Source organism: Pelodiscus sinensis, chromosome 3 (assembly GCF_049634645.1).
Source record: "Pelodiscus sinensis isolate JC-2024 chromosome 3, ASM4963464v1, whole genome shotgun sequence".
In the NCBI taxonomy this organism is placed as follows: domain Eukaryota; kingdom Metazoa; phylum Chordata; order Testudines; family Trionychidae; genus Pelodiscus; species Pelodiscus sinensis.
The window spans coordinates 110,628,598-110,649,692 of NC_134713.1; the positions used below are offsets into that span (position 1 = coordinate 110,628,598).

At 42.2% G+C, this 21,095-nt stretch overlaps 1 protein-coding gene across 2 annotated transcripts in view; it reads right to left on the reverse strand.

The window, feature by feature from the left end:
* NOX3 (NADPH oxidase 3) overlaps positions 1-21,095 on the reverse strand; it is a 412,418-nt gene that overhangs the window by 57,794 nt on the left and 333,529 nt on the right. The gene's annotated exons all lie outside the window — the stretch shown is intronic.

The window sequence follows — 21,095 nt, forward strand, 5'->3', positions numbered from 1 at the left end:
AATTGTAATGTCAACAGGAGGAACCAAACCTGGGACCTCTGGAGCTTAGTGCATGAGCCACTACTGCTTGAGCTAAAAGTCAGCTAGCGCTTAGCTAATGCTGTAGCATCTCTCTCTCTCTCACCAAGTACCTCCAGGTGGGACACTACACCACAACCAGAAGGTATGTGGGTTACACAATCCTCTCACCCAGGCTGTATAGCATCCACTGCGGGAAAGACTTAATAATGTTTGTTATTAATCATATAGTGCCTATGGGCCAAACAAGAATGGAGCCTCATTGTACTGGGCACTATTCAAGCATTCTCCAAGAGTAGCAGTTGGCCCCTACCCCCAGAGCCTACAATCTAAACAGATAAGACAGACAGGGTACAGGCGGGGAATAGCGGCGTTATGTCAGAATAACGTCCGTTGTCCCGAATTAGCTTTGTGTGTGTCTTAATAGCATGCCTGTTATTTCAAAATAGATTTGAAATAAGGGGTGTCTTATTCCAACTTCCTGTAAATCTCATTGCACAAGGAATAAGGAAGATGCTGGAATAGCGCTCTATTTGGAAATTTGGTACTGTGTAGACCAGTGGTCCCCAACATTTTTAGGTTGTCGGGTGCCAGGGGGCGTGGCCGTTTGCCCGCCGGGCGCCAGGGGGCGGGGACCAGGGGCGCCCCCCATCCACGCGCCCGGGGGCGGGGCCCCCCCATAGCTGCGCGCCCGGGGGCAGGGCCCCCTCCAAGGGCCGCGCGCCCAGGGCCGGCGCTCCCCGCCTCCCCCTCCCTCCCGCCGAGTGCCGTGCGCCCGGGGCCGGCGCTCCTCCCCTCCCGCCTGAGTGCCGCGTGCCTGGAGCTGGCGCTCCTCCCCCCCCCCGCCTGAGTGCCGCGTGCCTGGAGCCGGCGCTCCTCCCCCCCCCGCCTGAGTGCCGCGTGCCCGGAGCCAGCGCTCCTCCCCCCCCCCGCCTGAGTGCCGCGCGCCCGGAGCCGGCGCTCGCCCCCGCCGCCTCCCGCCAAGCGCGCTCCCCCCGCAAGCGCCCGTGCGCCATGTGCCCGGGGCCAGGCCAGCCCTGAGCACCTGGCGGGCGCATTGAAATGCGCCCGCGGGCACCATGGGGACCACGGGTGTAGACTGACCAAATTTTGAAATAAACTACACTATTTGCATAGCTCAAATTGCATAGCTTATTTTGAGCAGCACACGACTGTGTAGATGTACCCACACAGGGTGGAGGAAGGAGCAGAACACAAGCAGGTTGGAGACAGAGAGTGAGAGAGACTGCATGTCACTTGCACATTTCTGAGGTCAGGGGTTGCTGAGAGAAGGGGGTTAAGGATTCAAATAGTGACAGATTCCCAAGCTTCATTCCCACCTCTGTTCTGATAAGGCCTCTGCTTTACTCCCTGCAGAGCTATGTAGCCTCTGAAACAATGCTTTACCACTCCTCCCTACCTGACTTCAACAGCAGAATTGTTTCCTAAAGCATTCTTCACATGAATGCCTCAAAGGCAAAATTTGCCCCTGACAACACAGATATGTTTCTTAAAAATGAAATACTTCAGGCCGTTTGTCCAAATGTGAGTCCAATTCATTTTAGTACTCCCAGAACATGAGAAGCAATGTATGATAATAGTGTAGTTTAAAGAGATTCTGTCATGCTCAACAAATACATTTTAAGCACTTAAACTGATAATGTTAAAATGATATTATGTTATGCTATTTATACTATTGTTGATACTCACTACAGCGATTGTAATTAAACTGTTATGATGTGGGTTGTGAATGTGTATTATATATAAATGCAATTTTGTTATACCTACTTTTTGCTTTATTGTTAACATGTGAAAGGATAAAAGTACTATGATTATTCACTAACACACTTCTACAAACTAATGAAAATTGATTGACCAGTTCCATTATGCTGTTCAACAGATGCTATATCTATAGTTAATAGTTCACTTCAGAAACCCTTTCAAAGTTAATAATTCACCGTCCCTGTTTCTTCTGGACTACCACAATCACTAAGGCTACGTCTAGACTGAAAGACTCTTTCAAAAGAGACTTTTTCGAAAGATACTTTCGAAAAAGCTTCTTTCGAAAAAGAGCATCTAGACTACAATCAGTACTTTCAAAAAAGCAAGCTGCTTTTTCAAAAGAGAGCACCCAGGCAGTCTGGATGCTCTCTTTTGCAAAAAACACAGTTTGCATTACATAGAGCCTTTTTTCGAAAGAGCACTTTTGAAAAAAGGCGTTATTCCTCGTGAAATGAGGAGTACCGCTGTCGAAAGAAAAGCTGCGTTCTTTCGATTTAATTTAGAAAGAACACGGCTGTAGTCTAGACGCAGGTGAAGTTTTTTCGAAAAAAGGCTACTTTTTTTCAAAAAAACCCTGCAATCTAGACACAGCCTAACACAAACAGTGGATGAGAACTATTTTTCAATGAAGCAAAAGGAAGAGGAAATGATGAGGGTGGGAGGGAGGAAGAAAAAAGGTACTGAGTGCAAGGAGAAATATTGGAAAGGTTAGATGCCAACTTTGACTGCTTTTAAAAAAAACAGCACCTGAATTAGCTGGACTTCAAAGCAGAATGCTGCACTGAGATGTTCTGCTTTGAAGTTCAGCTGATCCAGACAGCAATTTTCTAAAACGAGTCAAAACTGGCATCTGAAACAGAATTTCTTTTAAAGTACAGCAGATTCATATGATGGTTTGGGCTGCAAAATGTGTCTGGATCTGCAGCTGCACTTCAAAGCAGCACATTTCAATGCAGCATTCTGCTTTGAAGTGCTTCTAAACCAGATGCCAGGTTTCTTAAAGGAGTCTCATACCATTATGCAACGCAATGGCACTCTATTTTTTTCTTGTTTAAGGGCAATGATTTTTCATATGTGCTAGCAGTTATTTGTGACACTGTTATATCTTCATAAACAATGATCAGGTAATGTGAATTCAACATGACAGCTGTTTATTATGATCATATGTAATGATCTCAGACCTTTAACATAGATCCACCCATGCAGGAATCAGGAATTAATTCTGATTAAAAGATGCCATGAATGAAGCTCTTGCTTCATTTTGTGGGTGCTTTGTCATAATCTTGGGATGCAACTTCTCCCACCAGCATGTGGAATGTAGAAACAAAGGAAGTTTGTCTTTTGCAATTTGGGGCAAAAATCACTTATGGGACCACTATATTCCCATACAAAAGCAAAGACACAGTGTAGTCCTTTCATAGGAGCAATCTTACAGTGATTGGGGACTGCAAGACTACAAAACTGTCCCACATATGCCTAAAAATTATTTAGAGTTGGTTTATGTTCAATATTGCCATAAAACTCTAACATAACTGTCTACTTCCAAATAAAATGCTAGCTATCTGAAACACAAACCCTCAAAGTTTGTTAGTAATTCTTTTAATATCTCTAATAAAATGAAGTTATTTTTATTCACTGTCTAGAATCTGAACTTTTAAGGTGTACATGGGTTGTGTTTTCTGTTTTTTTCTGCAACCATAAGGGCTAGAAATTTACTTTAAAAAAAGAAAAGAAAACTGAGATGCTCATGTGATTATCTAATTCCAGGAGCCTGGGCTTAAAAAAATGTAATTATTGAGAGACTCAAGATAGAATCATGAGCTTTGGCAATATTACAGTGTTTAGTGCATTGACTGTGCTTTTCTTCCTACCCCATATGTTGACAACTGCCTGGGGTAGAGTGAGAACACAACAACTTCATTACAGGTTGTACCTCCCTCATTCAGCACCCTTGGGACCAGAGTGGTCCCAAACCAGGGAATTTGCTAGACAAGAGGAGGTCAATGAGGCATGGGCTTTGCTTTTCCCCTGGATGCCCAGCAGCACTGCTTTTCCCCAGGCAGTTTCTCTGCCACCGGTGCTGTGCTGTGGGGAGCGCCACTTCCTCTGCAATGTGGGGAGCTCTACAAAGAGAATGGAGCAAAGGGGAGCAGACAGGGGGAAAGGGAGTGAGCAAGGAGGAAGGACAGGATAGGAAAAGAGAGGGAAATGATAGAAAAGAAAGGGAAGGGAAGTAATCAAAGGGGGAAAAGAGAGGACAGGAGATGGCCGGGGAGATGACGGTGTGAGGAGTGGGGGAGGAGTATTGTTCTGTAGTGTCCTGGGTAGGGAGTGGCAGAGGCTCTTGGGTTCCCCATGGCTCAGGCAGGGCCTACAGGGAAGTGGGAGGCTGAAGCCCTCATGGGCCCTGAGGCAGAGCAGCAGACAGCTGGTGAGAGGATGGTGTGAGGAGTGGGTTAGGGGTAAAACCTGAGGGTATTGGAGTACCACAAGTCCCCATGTCCAGACAAACTATACCTCAAAATAACACCCTGTACCCCCATATTACTCACTTGTATTAGGTTATGATATATTCTGTATGATGTATGCCTTGTGAGGTATCACTGGAAAAGTTATAAACTGTTGAGCATCATTATGCAATCAGAATGTGTGTATCATCATTGTATATGGGTCTATGAGCTTTTGGCATATGTTTGTCACTGAAACATACTGTGAGTCTGGGAAATGCCCACAGAGATTGCAAAAAAACTGTTAATACCGTTAATGACTAATATGCCAGATCTCATGCTGACAAAAGATGTGAGCAAGGAATCTGCAATCCCCCTGAGAGACACTACATATCTCATATACACCACAGTCTCAGGCCTGGTCTAAACAAGTGTAAGGTTGACAGAAGGCAGCTTAGGCGGTGTCTGTGGTCACACTAAGCCTTGCTCCTGACAATGTACTGCTGAACTAAATCCACATAATAATTCTACCTCCACAAAAGGCATAGGGCTTATGCTGATGTATTTAGAGCTCCACAGTGCCCCTGTAGACACTGCGCTACTTAAGTCTATTGAATATCATTCTTGTTAATTTCATGGCTATGATGGACAAGAAAGCCATCTCCTGGCTCCCCAGCTAGGCTGCTACCTAGTCTACAACTTGCCATGCAGACTTCTGGCTCAGGCTGCCACGCTCAGGCTCTGCTCCCTGCTCCAATCTGGGCTGCTGCCTGGGCTCTTGGCACCCTATTGGGAGCATGATTATGGCTGGTGGGGAGCACCACCACTGGAATCCAGTCAATTGCTGAGCTCCTGGTGGGGACACACTCTTGGTGAGGATGCACATCACCAGCAGACAAAGAGAAGTATGGACATGAACACTGCAGATTTGTATCAAGGTTTGCTCATAGGAATGCAAAGTAACAATATAAGAGAGATCATAATAGTGCAAGGGATAAAAAGTTGCAGTCTCATGAGATGTAATTTAATTTTTTTACCAATCATAATACAAACTTAATTTACAAAGTAAAGTAATTGTTCAATCACATTAGAAAAATCCTTGACCTCTATTTATTTTGCTAAAAAACAGGTGGATTAAGCAGTCTGAATATTTCTTAGACAGACTATCCTAATACAGTAAAACTCCATTAGTCCAGCATCCAATGCTCCGGGACTCCTAATGGTTTGGCACCATCAGGAACCCGGAAGTGCTGGGGCAGCCGGACAGGCTTCCCCCATTCAACTGCTGCTGAAACTGACCAGCAGCTGAATCAGGGCAGCCAGGAGCAGAGCAGCTGGGGTGCTGCCGGGTTGGTCTCGTAGCGCTGCCCCTCGGCGCTGCGAGACCAACCCGGCAGGACCCCAGCTGCTCTGCCCCCGGGGTCCCCAAGTCAGCCGCTGTTGAAACAGATCAGCAGCTGATTCCAGGAAGCCCCGGGCAGAGCAGCTCTGCCCCGGGCTTCCTGGAATCAGCCGCTGATCTGTTTCAGCAGCAGCTGAATCGGGGACCCCTAGGGCAGAGCAGCTGGGGTCCTGCCGGGTTGGTCCCGCAGTGCCGTCCTTTGGCGCTGCGGGACCAACCCGGCAGCACTCCAGCTGCTCTGCCCCAGGCATCCCCAAGAGCAGCTGGGGTGCTGCCGGGTTGGTCCCGCAGCCCCGAGGGGTAGCGCTACGGGACCAACCGGGCAGTACCCCAGCTGCTCTGTCCAAGGCGTCCCCAAGAGCAGGTGGAGTGCTGCTGGGTTGGTGCCGTAGTGCCGCCCCTCGGCGCTGCGGGACCAACCCGGCAGCACCCCAGCTGCTCTATTGCAGGCATCCCCGATTCAGCTGCTGCTGAAACTGACCAGCAGCGGCTGAATCAGGGACGCCTGGGGCAGAACCAGACTATTGTAAGGGGGGTTATGAGGGGTCTGGGGTGGCATCCCCTCCCACCCCACTCCAGACCCCTCATAGCCCCCCCTTCTGATAGTCCGGCATATCTGATAATCCGGCATCCTCTGGGTCCTAAAGGTGCTGGATTATCGGAAGTTTACTGTATTTAATTTTAACAACTGTATTTTTTACACAGATGTTACTAATTGGAAATTGGAATTTTTAACACTGCAGCATGGTAATACTGTATATAAAAGTACCAGGTGCAAGTATGCTGGACTTGTTTCTCTCACATAAAAATGTTCTTTGTTTCAATTACTTTAGATTTAAATCAGTCAATGGCATGATCTATAAAGTAGTTCTGTTGATGAGGACATACAGTTGAATGAACAAGAGCTACACTAATCAGTAGGAGACATAGCTCAGTGGTTTGAACATTGGCCTACTAAACCCATGGTTATGAGCTCAATCCTTGAGTAAGCCAGTTAGGCTGTGTCCAGACTCAGGGTTTTTTTCGGGAAAAGTAGCCTTTTTTCGAAAAAACTTCACCTGCGTCTAGACTGCAGCCGCGTTCTTTCGAAATTAAATCGAAAGAATGCGGCTTTTCTTTCGACGGTGGTAAACCTAATTCCACGAGGAAGAACGCCTTCTTTCGAAAGTGCTCTTTCGAAAGAAGGCGTTCTTGAAAGCAAACAGGCTTTTTAGAAAGAGAGCATCCAGACTCACTGGGTGCTTTCTTTCGAAAAAGCGGCTTGCTATTTCGAAATTCCGCGTGCAGTCTAGACGCTCTCTTTCGAAAGAGGCTCTTTCAAAAGTATCTTTCGATAGAGCCTCTTTCGAAAGAGGCTTGCAGTCTAGACATAGCCTTAGGGATCTATGGCAAATCTGTCAGGGATAGTACTTGGTACTATTGTGAAGGCAGGGGACTGCACTCAATGACCTTTGGTCCCTTCCAGTTTTGGGAGATAAATCTATTATATGAATGGAGATATACCTACGTGGCAAGTTGCAGATTTATTAATTTTACATTCTAGAAAAGCACTATATCCACCATTTGCCTGCACAACTTGGCATTTAATTGTATCTAATAAAGGGTTATAGGTCCATAAAGCTAATAACTCTTTGGCCTATCCATTGGATTCAGCTCACTTCTGAATTCTTTCTTTCTAGCCATGCATGGAGTGGGGATGGAGAGGGATCCAATGTGGCACCTCAGCCACCAAAGATTTCACTTCTCCCCTTCTCTCAGAGGCTTTGGGGGAAAGGCCAATTCTCACCTACGGACAACCCCCTAACCTCAAACAAATTCTTCCCAGTAACCACGCAACACACCTCCATTATAATCATCCAGGAATGCACTCTTGCAATCAGCCCTGGTGCCAACTCTGCCCACACATCTACACTAGCAATTTCATCATTGGACCCAACCACATCAGCCACCAAATCAGAGGCTCATTTAACTGCACATCCATTAACATGATCAATGCCATCAAATGCCAGCAGTGCCCCACTGCAATGAATATTTGCCAAACTGGACTGTCCCTATAGGAGAGAATTAATGGACAAAAATCAGATATCTGAAAAGGCAATACATAAAAACCTGTTGGAGAACTCTTTAATCTGCCAGGACACTCATTAATGGATCTTCAAGTCACCATTTTGTTTCAGACCAATTCTACAAGCCAAATACACAGAGAAGGGTTGGGACTTAACTTCATTCACAAGTTTAATTCTTATGCAAATGGTAAGAAAAGGGACATGGGCTGGCTCGCACACTACCTTCCACATCCTAATGACTTAACCAAACAAACAAACAGTGGAGGTGCTAATTGTTCTCGTCAGCCTCTTGTAACTATTTGAACCATCTACTCACTGTCTCTCTTTTTTTCCCTCCCCTTCTTTTTTCTTCCTCCCCCCTTCCTTATTTATGCTTGAATCTGGACTTCTAATACTCTTGTCATCTGAAGAAGTGGGTTGCGCCTGTGAAAGCTCATGTTTTGTTAGACTTTAAGGTGCTACTAGAATATTTGTTGCTTTTTAAGTTGCTTCTTCTCCTGTAGGTGCAAGTTCCTAACATATCCTGAGTCTCACACAAGCTGTGACAAGCTAAACAGTGTCTTTCCTAATATTAAACTTTCAAATCCTGTTGCTTTTAACCCAACTCTGCCTCTATGAAACTGTGAGGAAACTGAAAATCCCACCAGACCTCAGCCAGTATCACCCAAAAGGAAAAATTCCTTCTTGATGCCATTGAAAGCCATATCTTCTAGCTTACTGTCATTTTGATGGTCTGCATATTGTTTGTAGCTCTTCTTAGTGCTTTAGGTCATCTTGTGTTTTATGTGTCTGTTGTATCCTGTCCAGGACTGCTAGATTACAGGAAGTTGAGAGCAGTTCCTGGTAGAACTATAGTAGAACCCATAATTAAAAAAAAAAGGGGAGGGGGTGGCTTTGCCTTGTAGAAGTGTCTTCTGTATTAATGTATGGAAACTTTTCCTTAGGTAGCAGCAAGGCCCAGTAAATCGAAGGAAAATATATATAGCACTGTAGATACTTGTCCAGATTCTGGTTGGTTCTCTCATTGACCAATTGGTTTGAGGATGGTAGACAGAGAGAGGCAGGAAAGAATGCTCAAAATCTGAAGAGCTCCTTGCCAAAAGCTGAAGATATATTCAGTACCAAACTGAATTTATTGCCTGCTTCTGGCAAGGAGCAATTTGGATTTTGTCCTGGATCAGTCCATAATCAGTGATGACAAGCTCCAGGGGAGCACGGAGGCGGATGACCTGGTGTATCCACAGTGAGGCAGTTCCCTAGGATGAAGGTAGGCCAGTGCAGAGGATAAAGTGTGCCATTTTTGTTAGGCAGTCCACTACTGTCAGAATTATGAGAAGCCCACTGCACACAGGTAGGTCAACTACCAAATCATAGAATTATAGAATACTAGGACTGGAAGGGACCTCAAGAGGTCATCGAGTCCAGTCCCCTGCCCCCATGGCAGGACCAAATATTGTCTAGACCATCCCTGATAGACATTTATCTAACCTACTCTTAAATATCTCCAGAGATGGGGATTCCTCAACCTCCCTGGGCAATTTATTCCAGTGTTTGACTACCCTGAAATCTAAGGTGGTAACTGTCTATGGGCCAGGCAGAATCTAAAGGGGTTGCTAGAGTCTGAGGGATTTAATGGGAGGCACTTTAGACCTAGACCTGCAGTGTGGCTTGCAAATGAGGCCACCAGAAGACATAAAAAATTAGGTGCTGAGCTTTAAAGCAACCGAAATGTCCTTTCAGGATGGAGTCATGACATATTTGTAAGGCCTTAGACATAAGAGACTTAGGAAAACATATATATGTAGGAAGATGAGATGTCCCAATTTTATTGGGACAGTCCCACTGTTTGGTGGTTTGTCTTATATAGGTGCCTCTAATGCCCCACCTGCTGTCCTGATTTTTCACATTTGCTATCTGTTTGCCCAATAGATATGCCCTTTTCCTTAGGTTACCCCCATATTGGATGTCATAGAGTTTTTAACTTATGGCTTCTTTTTGTCAGGAGGGATCCTCTGGGCTGAGGCTGAGCATATGAGCGTGTACAGATCTCAGTAGGAAGCTGAGTCCAGAAACTTATGAGGCAGGAGATTTTTGGAGATCACGTCCTCTAGAATGCATAATGTTTGCCCTTTTGGCATTGGCTTTGTTATTTTTGAGTCCTGGACAATAGATTATAAAATCAAAGCAAAAAAAGAAGAAAGTCCACCAAAGATGTCTTTGGATGAGGGCTCTGAGCCTATGCAGATATTCAAAGTTCCTATGATTGGTGTTCTTCTAGAGAGGGCACTGGCCCATTCTAGATAATGGTGCTACTATTTGTATGGATTGATAACAGAGAGAAAAAGGATGAACCTGAGGAATTCTACAGATGAGTGATCAAAGGCATTGATTCAACTGATGGAGCAGAATACAATACCAGGGGATGTGGTTGTGACACTCTTTTTCTGTCTTCTCATCACTAGCATACACTATTGTCAATATGGACAACAAGATCTATGAAGGTGTCCAGATCTGTCAGGGTACTGACTCAGGCCACTTCACGCTTAATCTAGTCCTGAAAGCCCTATTGTAACGATAATATCTTGGCCATCAGATTCCATTCTGGGTCCTATATGAGAAGTAGAAGTGAGCTACATAGGAAGTAGGTCTGCCAGACACCTGTGGGCGTTTCTGTAGAGCAGCTGCAGCAGAGGAAGCATGGTTGGGGTTATCAGAGATGCACCTTTTGGGAGGCATCCAGATGGACAGAACTGGACTGTTGGCTTTTCACTAATGTAAGGCTTGTCCAATGCTTCCCCCATCAGCAGGCTGAATACCAGGTCTACCTTGGTATCGGTGAAAGTGTTTGTCTGCAGCTGAAGCAAGAACAAGAGACAGCACTAATTCATGAAGACTTAGCTTCCATCAAACTGTTTGGGGGAGAAGAACAGCAGGTCGCAGCTCAGGTGACAACAAAGTTGGGTGGGTCTGAAGCACAGCTATGTCTTCATGGAGTTAATAAACTTCCTCCTTTACACCTGATTCTTAATGGCCAACTACATGTCCTGTATGTGCAGTACTTGTCTGTCTGACTGGGACAGATCACCTGCTCATGAAGTGCTTTGATAATCCTTTGGCACCAGTAACTCCACTGAGTCTATCACTGGCTGGGCCCACTTAGGGTACATCTAGACTGCAAGCTTCTTCCGAAAGAGAGTGTCCACACTTCAAAAGCACATTGAAAAAAAGATTTGCTTTTTTGAAAGAGAGCATCCACACTCATTGGAGGTTCTCTCACATGTAAGCTGTGATTACTATGAGTGGAATGGCCACCTGTGCTTTTTCCTGGAGGCCTCTTCTTTCAAAAAAAACTCCCTCTCCTATGTCCACACATGCCTTTTTCTGAAAGAACTCTTTCGGAAAAGGCATTCTTCCTCGAAGAATGAGATTTGCCAGTGTCGGAAAAACCCCTGCGTTCATTTGATTTTCTTTCAAAAGAACTTGACTGCAGTGTGGATGTAGGTGAACTTTTTTCGAAAAAACTGACTTTAAAAAACAACAACCCTGTAGTCTAGATGCACACTTAGAGAGATAATGGAGAAAGCTGATGTAGGGACTAGGGCTTGGACAGTCATACCTAATGGTTAGAGTCAGAAGCCTTGAACCAAAGCTCAGGTTAGTCTCAGGTACCAAACCAAAAGTCAGAGTCAGTACCAAGCCAGTAATTGAAATGGAATTCAGCATGAGGGGTGTGATGTAGAAGCAGAGCCCTGGAGCGAGGCAGGAAAATGGAAACTGGGAAAGATGGGGTCTATAGGTAAGGAGGGCAAGAACCAGGAATAAGACGGGAGACAGGAATGAGGAAAAGTGGGCCAGTATAAGCAGGCAGCCAGGGATTCATCTAATTGGTCAGACAACTTCTTGTACCTTTTTCTGGTTTAAGTTGTGCATCCCAGACAATTGATGTGACTGGATATTTCCCCTAATCAGGAACCTTGTGGGCAGGTCCATTTGCAAGCTAGAGCTTCACTGGCCACCTTCTCCACTGGTTCAAGTGAGATGCTGGGTGGCAACCATGGTCTGAGCACTACTTCGGGACATTACTAGACGCCACAAGGAGAAAGAGGAGCCATCTGTACTTCACCATACATATCCTCTCAGCTCCTCCACCATTCCTAGCCCTGTGCCTCATCTCTGGTGGTCAGATCAAAATCCTCTTCCTTTGATGTGCATGTACAGGAGGGAAAAGGGAGCAGGTAAAAAGAACAGGTGCGGAGATGAATAAAGGGAAGTGAGAAGATGGCACCACGGAAGACAACTTTCTAACTTAGACATTAGGCATATTGATATTTCTCAGTGAAAAGGCTCTCAAATTATGTCAGTCTCCAGCTGTCTCATTTTCATGATTCCAAGAAGCAATATTACAAATTATAAAAACTTTAAAATATTGTTACCAAGTGTAACCAAGTAATTAGACCCATATTGGAGTGTTTTTATAGTCCCAAATAATATTGTACCAAAGGTAAAATAAGAACTTCTGCTTAGAGTTGGTACTCCTTTTAGACTTATACTACTGTGAATAAGTCTGTGCAAGAATTAAGAGTGTGGCAAGATTGGAGTGGACTCAAAGGTTCAATTGGTTGCAGATGTTCCAACACCTTTCAGGCTTAGTATGTGAGCATTAGTGAGGTTTTCAAAGAACTGCTCCAGTAGAGATAAAAAAAAGAACTGGCTAAACTAACCTGAATAGTCCCCAAATGAGAAGTGGGTAAACTCAGATTATCTCAACAAAAGTTCTGTGAAGAAAAATTAAACTTTCAGAAAGGCTTTTTGAAAACAAAGGCCTTGATCTTTTTTCTCACTAACATCTGTTTTACACTGGTCAATAATGGACTTCAAATGAGATTTATCTGAATTACACCATTACAAATGAGAGTAGGATGAGACACATTGTACTAGAGAAATAATATGATAGATACATTTTTGAGATAATTACTTAAGTCATTTTTTTCTTTTAGTTTAACGTGGTAAACGAATTTTCCTTGGGTAGGTAGCTTTATCTTGCTGGCAGTTTGTTTAGAACCATAAATGGCTTGGATCCTTATTTTAAGTCTGAACACTAATATAAATGCAGGAACACGTTCTAGCTTGAATTAGATGATTAAAGTATTTAAGTTCAAATTATATTAGCTGAATGTATATCTAGCTTTATATTTAATAATATTTTGTTTTACTTTCTCCCAGGATATTGTTTTAGAACAAAAAAGATTACAGTGTATTATATAAAAATATGGCTTATTTCAAATCTCTTAGGAGTTCTACCAGTGGATTACTTTTTGAGAGCGAGTTAAAACAATCAATATTGCTTAAAGTAGATGCTACTAGTTAACATTAAAATGATTTATCTTTTAGAAATGAAAACTGGAGCGGATTCTATCAACAAATTGTACAAACTTGTTGAACAATGGAACAAATTAGTTCAAACAACAAATTGGTCAGAATTTTTATCCTGTTTCGTTTATTTAGATTTGCAAAGCTTAAGCCTTATACTCTATGTGCACTACTGGGAACAGGAAAATTACAGTTTTTATTAATAATCACAGTTACCACTTTACCTGTATCATTTTCCATATTTCAGATACTATGCAAGAATTACTAACTAATCCTCACACCAAATCTGTGAGATAGGTAATTATTATCACTGTTCTATAGAAAGGAAAATTAATCAGAGAGAGTACATGAATTGACAAAGGCCCATAGCAAGCGCTGGTATATCCCAGATTAGAACTGAGGAATTTTTAGGCCAGGGGTGGGCCAGATCCAGCTCACCAAGCCATTTAATCCAGCCCTTGGCCATGCTCCTGCTCCCCCACTCCCAGGCCAATCGAGACCTGAGGAGGGGTGAAAGTGCAAAGTTCCTGTCCCTTTCTATTCAAGCCCCATCCCTTTAGGGGTGGCCCTCAACCACTTCCAAAATTCATGAAGTGACTCCCCTTCAATAGTTATTGCCCACCCCTGTTCTAGCCCCTAATCTCATGGCCAGTTTACTAGCTGATAACATATCTTTTTTTCTGTTCTTTTAGTAGAAGGAAAGAGGTCTGCATAAAGAATCAGCAGTCAATTTCACACAAAACATTCTTCATATACAGGACAGGAAGAAGAACATCATGTAAATAAGCAACAATGTAAACAAAATGATTCCGTACTATCTTAATACCCATAGGCTTTTTAGTATTTTTGTTCTGTGAATTACTAGAGACTGATATAACTTTAAGTAAAATAATGGCAATAGGAGAGGAAAAGTGAACAATTTCTATGAAAGTCTTGTTATTTCCTCGAATATCTTATATAAATATACATTTACTTAAGCATTTCACTCATTATTTATACTTCCTAATCTGAAAACAGAGTCAGGGCAGAAGACTGGGTCAGGGGAATGGCAGAGTCAGGGCAGGGTGTGTGGGGGGGGAGGATTCAGAGCAGAGATTGGGAGCAGGAGGCTCAGGGTAGGGAGTGGTGAGCTCAAGTAGGGGGTTTGGTGTGGAGAGGGACTCAGGTCAAGGGAGTGTAGGAGGCTCAGGGTGGGAGTGGGTGGATATGTGAGAGTTGCAGGAGTCAGGGCTGGAGGTTAGATATGGGGGAGAGGGCCTTGGGGCCAGGTAACCTTACCTGGCTATAAGAGAGATGTGAGCCATCCGTATGTGGGCACTGCTGCAAGGAAAACAGCAGCGGTGTGAGAGACCCTCTGGCTTCTTCCCAGGGGCTGCTAGCAACAGTACACACCAGGGATGGCATATACACTGCCCAGCACACAGCTCTCCTACCGCATGCTCACAGATGGTCCCTTTAACTTGTAGTGCTGTCTCAACCGGCTACGTGCACTTGGCCAGCACCAGTTTGCAGCAGCAGGATCCTGGCTGGGATAGCACATTGCAAACGGCACTCTAGCTGGCTCTTTAAAGAGCGTGCCCTGGACTGGCCCTTTAAGCAGTGTAGCCTAGGCTGGCCCTTGCCGGAGCACAGCTGGCTCTTTTCAGAGTGGTGTTCCAGGGCACACCCCCTTTCTTTCACCTCTGGCAAAACAAGAACCAATGGCTGAAAGCTGAGGCCCTGACAGATTCAAATGGGAAAAGCATACCATTTTAACACCGAGGATGATAAACCATTGGAACAAATGGTCAAAATAAGTGGTGGATTCTCCATCTCTTGATGTCTTCATATCAAAATTACATGCCTTCCTAAAATATATGTTTCAGCCAAATACATATATTTTAACCATACAATTACATGAACTGTGATATAGGACAGATGATCTACAAATTTAAATCTTTTTATCTCAGCTATTGGGATAACAGGCTAATGGGATTTTCACAGCTTTTAAACTTATCAGTGTGTTACTGGCACCTGGTCTGTAATGTTTCATAACTTTTTCATATATTGAATACAAAAGATGAATAAGCTAACATACCACATACATAATGAATAGAGACAGGATTATACATTGCAAAGATGTTATATAAGAGAGCTCTTTTTTACCCTTCATTCAGTAGCCCTTGCAACACGAAAGAAAATTATCAGAAGGTTAAAGTAGGGGGATTGGGAGGGAGATTATAACTCCATCCCTGCTGTGCTGCTTCAAGGACATCTTAACAACATGCTGTCTTTTAGTGTGGGTTAGCATACAGATGAACTAAGTAGCACTCAATAGGTTTTTCAAAATTATGTTTAATACCTTTTTTAAACGTTTTCTTTTTTTTTACGATTTACAGAATAAAAATACCTAATTAGAGGTTCTCACAACATGATGGCATTCTTGTAAAGATAATTTAAAAGACATCTATACACTAATTTTTCCTTGTAATTTATTGAGTTGATTTTGGATACTGAAGTTTCACGAAGGAGTGCTTTTAAATAAATCCTTATTAATTTTTCATCCAAATAGATTAACTAAATTGAATAAGCAGAATTCTAATACTTCACAGGCATTGAAAATTGCAGCTTTGTGGGGTTAAATATGTTAATGTAGATTGCTTGATAACTAGGGTCTGATATTACATTTTCCCCCAAATTTTGCTGAAGTAAAAGTTACAGTTTATGTGCTCTAGATTCCTAATGCCTTTCTTTGTGGAAGTCATTACATTAGAAATAACATGAAACTTTGCTCGAAACATATTGATCTACATTAGTTTACTTAGTGCAATGTCTAGCATTCCACTGATTATCTGAATGTGGTAGCAGATAAAGTGTAATGAGTACAGGACAGCAACATGGCCGCCCTCTGACCCAGAAGAAGAAGTGCCCTCTAAGACCCCTTGGTGGGAAGGTCCAGCCTCCCCTACCCTCACCCACAGGAAACCAGTGGGTGGGACTAGCAGTATAAGAGCTGGGAACTCAGTCAGAGCCGGGCAACTGACCAGGGCAGATGCTTGGCTCCAACTCCCACTTCGCAGGGCTCGGCCGCGCTATCCCCGGCTGGAGGACTGAGTTGGACCACTAGGACCTAAGCCAACTCCCGATCCATGGCCCGGGCAGCTGAGGCCCTGGCAGCCGCTGGAGGCCACGCCAAACCTGCCAGGCCCAGATGACTGGTCCGGCCCACCTGGACCCCTGTCAGAGTCTGAACCGATGGATGGAGGATCTGGCAGAGTATCACCAGCAGACCCACTGGAGCAAATAAAAAGACATTTTATTTGGTAGGCCCACAGGGGGAACTAGGAAGGGGCCCAAGGATAGCCGACCCTGGGATGGCTGATGAGATGGAGGTTGGGTGGGCAGTGCGTTGTGGCCTGGAACACCGCAGACCCCTCGACATAGTCAACATGTAATGTCCTGGATCCCTGGTGACTTAGTGGCAGCAAGGCCAACACTATCAGGGCCCTGGGCTCTGCCACTCCTCCACTAGGGATGGTGGGTTCCCCCTGTAAGGGAAAAACCCCTGTGCTTGTCGGCTTTCTGGGAGTGAGGAGAACCAACCCCTGCCCAGCTGGGACTCGGCCAGGGTTGTAAACTGCTACACCGTTCGTGATAGAGACTTGTCGCCCTAACCCAGGGCTACATCTTAACCCATGAACTGTTGACCAGTTTATGTTAATCCCTTGTCTGTCTGCCTATCCTGACCCAGGGTTGGGCCCTATAAATTGTCCCTAGGCCAAAGGTGAGGCCGAGGCCTGCGGCTCAAACTTGTGGGCCCTGGAGGGAGTCAGCGTGACCTCTCACTGATGGTGGACCCTGTACAAACTAGTAATTTGAATACAGGTTGAGCCTCCCTAGTTTGGCAACATCTGGGGTCCGGTTTTGTTATACATTGGGGCTACGTCTACACTGGCATGATTTTCCGAAAATGCTTTTAACGGAAAACTTTTCCGTTAAAAGCATTTTCGGAAAAGCACATCTAGATTGGCAGGATGCTTTTCCGCAAAAGCACTTTTTGCGGAAAAGCATCCATGGCCAATCTAGACGTAGTTTTCCGCAAAAAAGCCCCGATCGCCATTTTCGAGATTGGGACATTTTTGCGGAAAACACTACTGTGCTGTTTACACTGGCCCTTTTGCGCAAAAGTCTTTCAGAAAAAGACTTTTGCCCAAACGGGAGCAGCATAGTATTTCTGGAAAATCACTGACGATCTTACATGAGATCATCAGTGCTTTTCCGGAAATTCAAGCTGCCAGTGTGGACTGCTGGCAAGTTTTTCCGCAAAATCGTTTGATTTTGCGGAAAAACTTGCCAGTCTAGACACAGCCTGGGTGTAAATTTGAAATAAAATGTGTATAGGAATTAAACATGAATGTCACATTGATGTTAATTACACTTGTTTACTATTTTCATCCACATATGCCCATTAGTTAGAATTCTTACTCAACACATTGCTGTTAAATTTGGTCTATTATATTATAATTTTTCTGTATGCACATCCAGTCACTTCTTCAAATAAAGAGTTGATTATCAGTACTGTGTTAATAGTTTGTCTTATGTTTAACAATTTTGTAATTATGAAATATTTACTATTTTCTGTGAAGGTTGGATTCAGGACTGATTACAAGATAAATAGCTATTTAAGCCTGATACACATGATTATTCTATTGACAATAATATGGCACTGGAATTCCCTCTTGGAAAATTTCAGAATCTCTGAATCAGAAATTGCAAATACTGGTTGGGTTCAATGTGAAGACATTTTGGTAAGATGTAATATATAATTCCTATAAAATTATGGCCTTTAGTAAAGTGGAGATGGGGTTGGGTTATTTCACACAATACCTCATAGGAAATTAATGGATATTTGTACACCAAAAATACCCCCACTTTCAGTTGACCTGATCTGTGAGTAACTAAAAGATGTATTTTCTGTCTAATACCTTGAGATATAATTGCATACATGTAATTGATGGAACTTGTATTTCCAAAGTTGACAGAATGCATCCTTTAGTCTTTGCTGCTTTGCCTTTCAAAATTAGCAAAAATATACTACATTTATAATATATTATGAAAATTTAGCATACAGCTTTCAATTTGTTTTGGAATTTGAACTTACTTTTTAAAACTACTGACTTCTCATGGGAAATATTGAAAATATTTTATTTAGGAACTATTCTGTTTCTACAGCATGCATGCTCTTAATCAGTTTTCCTTTTTATTACTAGGGATATTTGCAAATAAACAAGCTCTTAGGAATTCATCTGCTGTTGCTACTTCTTGACTTGAAGTGAAAATCCCTCTGGAGCAAATGAGATCCTAAGCAACAGAACTATTTTCATACAAATATTTTAAATGAAAACAAGCATTGAAAAAAACAGTGAAAATGTCAATTATTTTTGCAGACTAGTTTTTTACTGAAATATTTTTCAGAGGTTTCCTCACAGTAAACAAGCTGTTAATACTGTCTCTCTAATTTAATTACTACCAGTGCAGTTTAATCCTATGTTTCTAAATTGCCTAAATCAAACTCTTTCCAACTTCTGAAGTTGGTTTCAGAAGACAAGTTTTGTGGAACTGCCCTGATTGAATATTCTATACAGTAGTCTCTTCTTACTAAACTCCCCCTAGTGCAAAAACACAAGAAACTTGTAAAATTTCACAGGTATTCCATCTGATTTGACCAAGTGTTGACAGTTTCTGCTAACATCTTTTATCTTCTAGCATGTATTTCAAGAATTACAAAGCTATAAGGTACATACATGGAGCTACATTCTATGAATATTTATTCATCTTTAACACTAGCCTGTAGTTAAGTGAAGGGAATCCATTAAGATTACCTACATTCAGATCCCTGTCAAAATGGCCCCTAATCCTTTAAGGACTCATGCCTTTTGTTCTTATTAGTGACTAACACAATGTAAAGATCTGAACTAGTAAAAGGTTCCTAAACCCCTTCTTCCAGTCCTCTTATGGAAAACTTCCTCCCTTCCCTTACAATGTTCTTTACTTTCATGTTCCAAGAGAGTTTTAAAGAAGTTTACTCCCAATTTGCTATCATCTTGAAGAAATGGTAAGGCACCAAGCCAGACAGAAGTACAAGGGAAAGGTAATATCCCTCCTCAAGGGATCTAAATGGCTGTAAAATACTTGGTTTCAAATGCTATTAGATTAAAACTACCAGTCTCATTCATAAAACTATATATTTTGGATGAAATAATGATGTACATGTTGAAAACCCTATCTGAGAAATATGTTTGTAAAAGATTGCAACTTGACATCTGATAAATCTTTGAAGTTATCTCTGTAAAAGTGTTATTTAGAAGAGCACACTGTATTGATAAATATTAAATAAATATTAAATAAATAATACTCTACAAGTAAGGTTGGCAGAACACATTTTAAGAAAATATTTTGATACATAATATTGATATTTATTTTTATTTTGTATCTATTGAATTTTAGTTGCATAACATTATGGGAGCATGAGATAATGGGGAGAGACAATTATTTAATAACAGTAGATACTGATATTCATCTCAGGGCACAAGACCAGAAAAAAAAGCCTTTTAATTGGTACTACTGTATAAGTCTTTTGTGAGTATTTGCATTAGGGTGAATTTCATCCTTTGGATGTAACACACACAGAAAGATTTATATAATGTTTTGGGACGGGGACAACATTAGAGATGTACATATATAAATAGATATTTATTTAAATCCATGATTTTTTTTACTGGGGAATTTAACAAACTACAGAAATAAAATTTTGTTCTCATGAATGTATGTAAATGATGCTATGATTTTGGTGAAGACATTACACATGTAATAGCATCAATTTTACTGTCCATTGTTAACGGGAAAATATCTTAGCAAAATGGAAAAGGCAAAATATGAGAAGAAATGTATTTATGAAGCTTCTTAAATTACTTTCAGAAATAGTCCAACTACACTACAGAAAATAAAAGTCTTTGATATCATATTTTTAATCTGGTAAGTGATTGAATTGCTTTCTATTTCACAGAATAAACCTCATGGACACAGGTATGCCTTTGGACTATGTACCACATGATGTGTCTTGGCTACAGCATGGCTAATGTTCCAAAGGGTAAAAATATCCCTTAGATTAAGTTTTATTTTGTTAGCTGGGTGGGGGAGATAGAAACAGAAGGGGAGCTAGTGATTATAACATTGATTACTGAACCTTCTCTCCCAGCTGTCAAAAACTTCCTTAATTGTGGGAAGTCCCAACCTGAGATCTATCTAAGCTGCTAAACCTCTTCCACTAACAAGAATCCTCATCCCCCTCTTCACTACAGAAGTCCAATATTATGCTGCCAGACCTCATTGCTTTACCTGGAAACAAAAGCCCTGAATCCCCTCCCCGGTGTACAATCTCAAATTCTTCACCTCTTCACTTTAGTGCCCAAAACTTCCTCTGTATAACAAGAACAGGTTGATCTTTTGCTTCAAACACTGAACATGCAACCTTGTTCCGTACATGGTCTGTAATAAGTAAACTTCCTTTACTTCCTGCTCTTTATTAAAATGTATATATATCAACCTGTCTCAGTTCCCTGACAAGCACTTTCTTCTTTCTTCCTCTAGTAACAATGTATTCCCCTTACTAGACAAGACAAGCATTTCAAACACATTTCTAGCAAACATCAGAAAAAATATGTTTGGACACATGCTGTGACTCTGCCTCTGCTTTGTATTGTTCAAGTCAATTGTAATAATAAAAGTAGTGATCATACATACACATTTTTGCCATGCAGTTAACATACTGATAATCAATGTAATATTAAACATTTTAGTTCTACCATAGTCAATTTGAAGCTAGTCAGATAATTGCTTATTGTGTATAGTCAATATTAAAATTACTATATAATATTCATACAGAGTATGAAAATCTCTCAAAAGTAAATCTAGCACTCACAGTGAATGTCCAGATAGCATTAAATGCAGATTATATATGATAAATACATA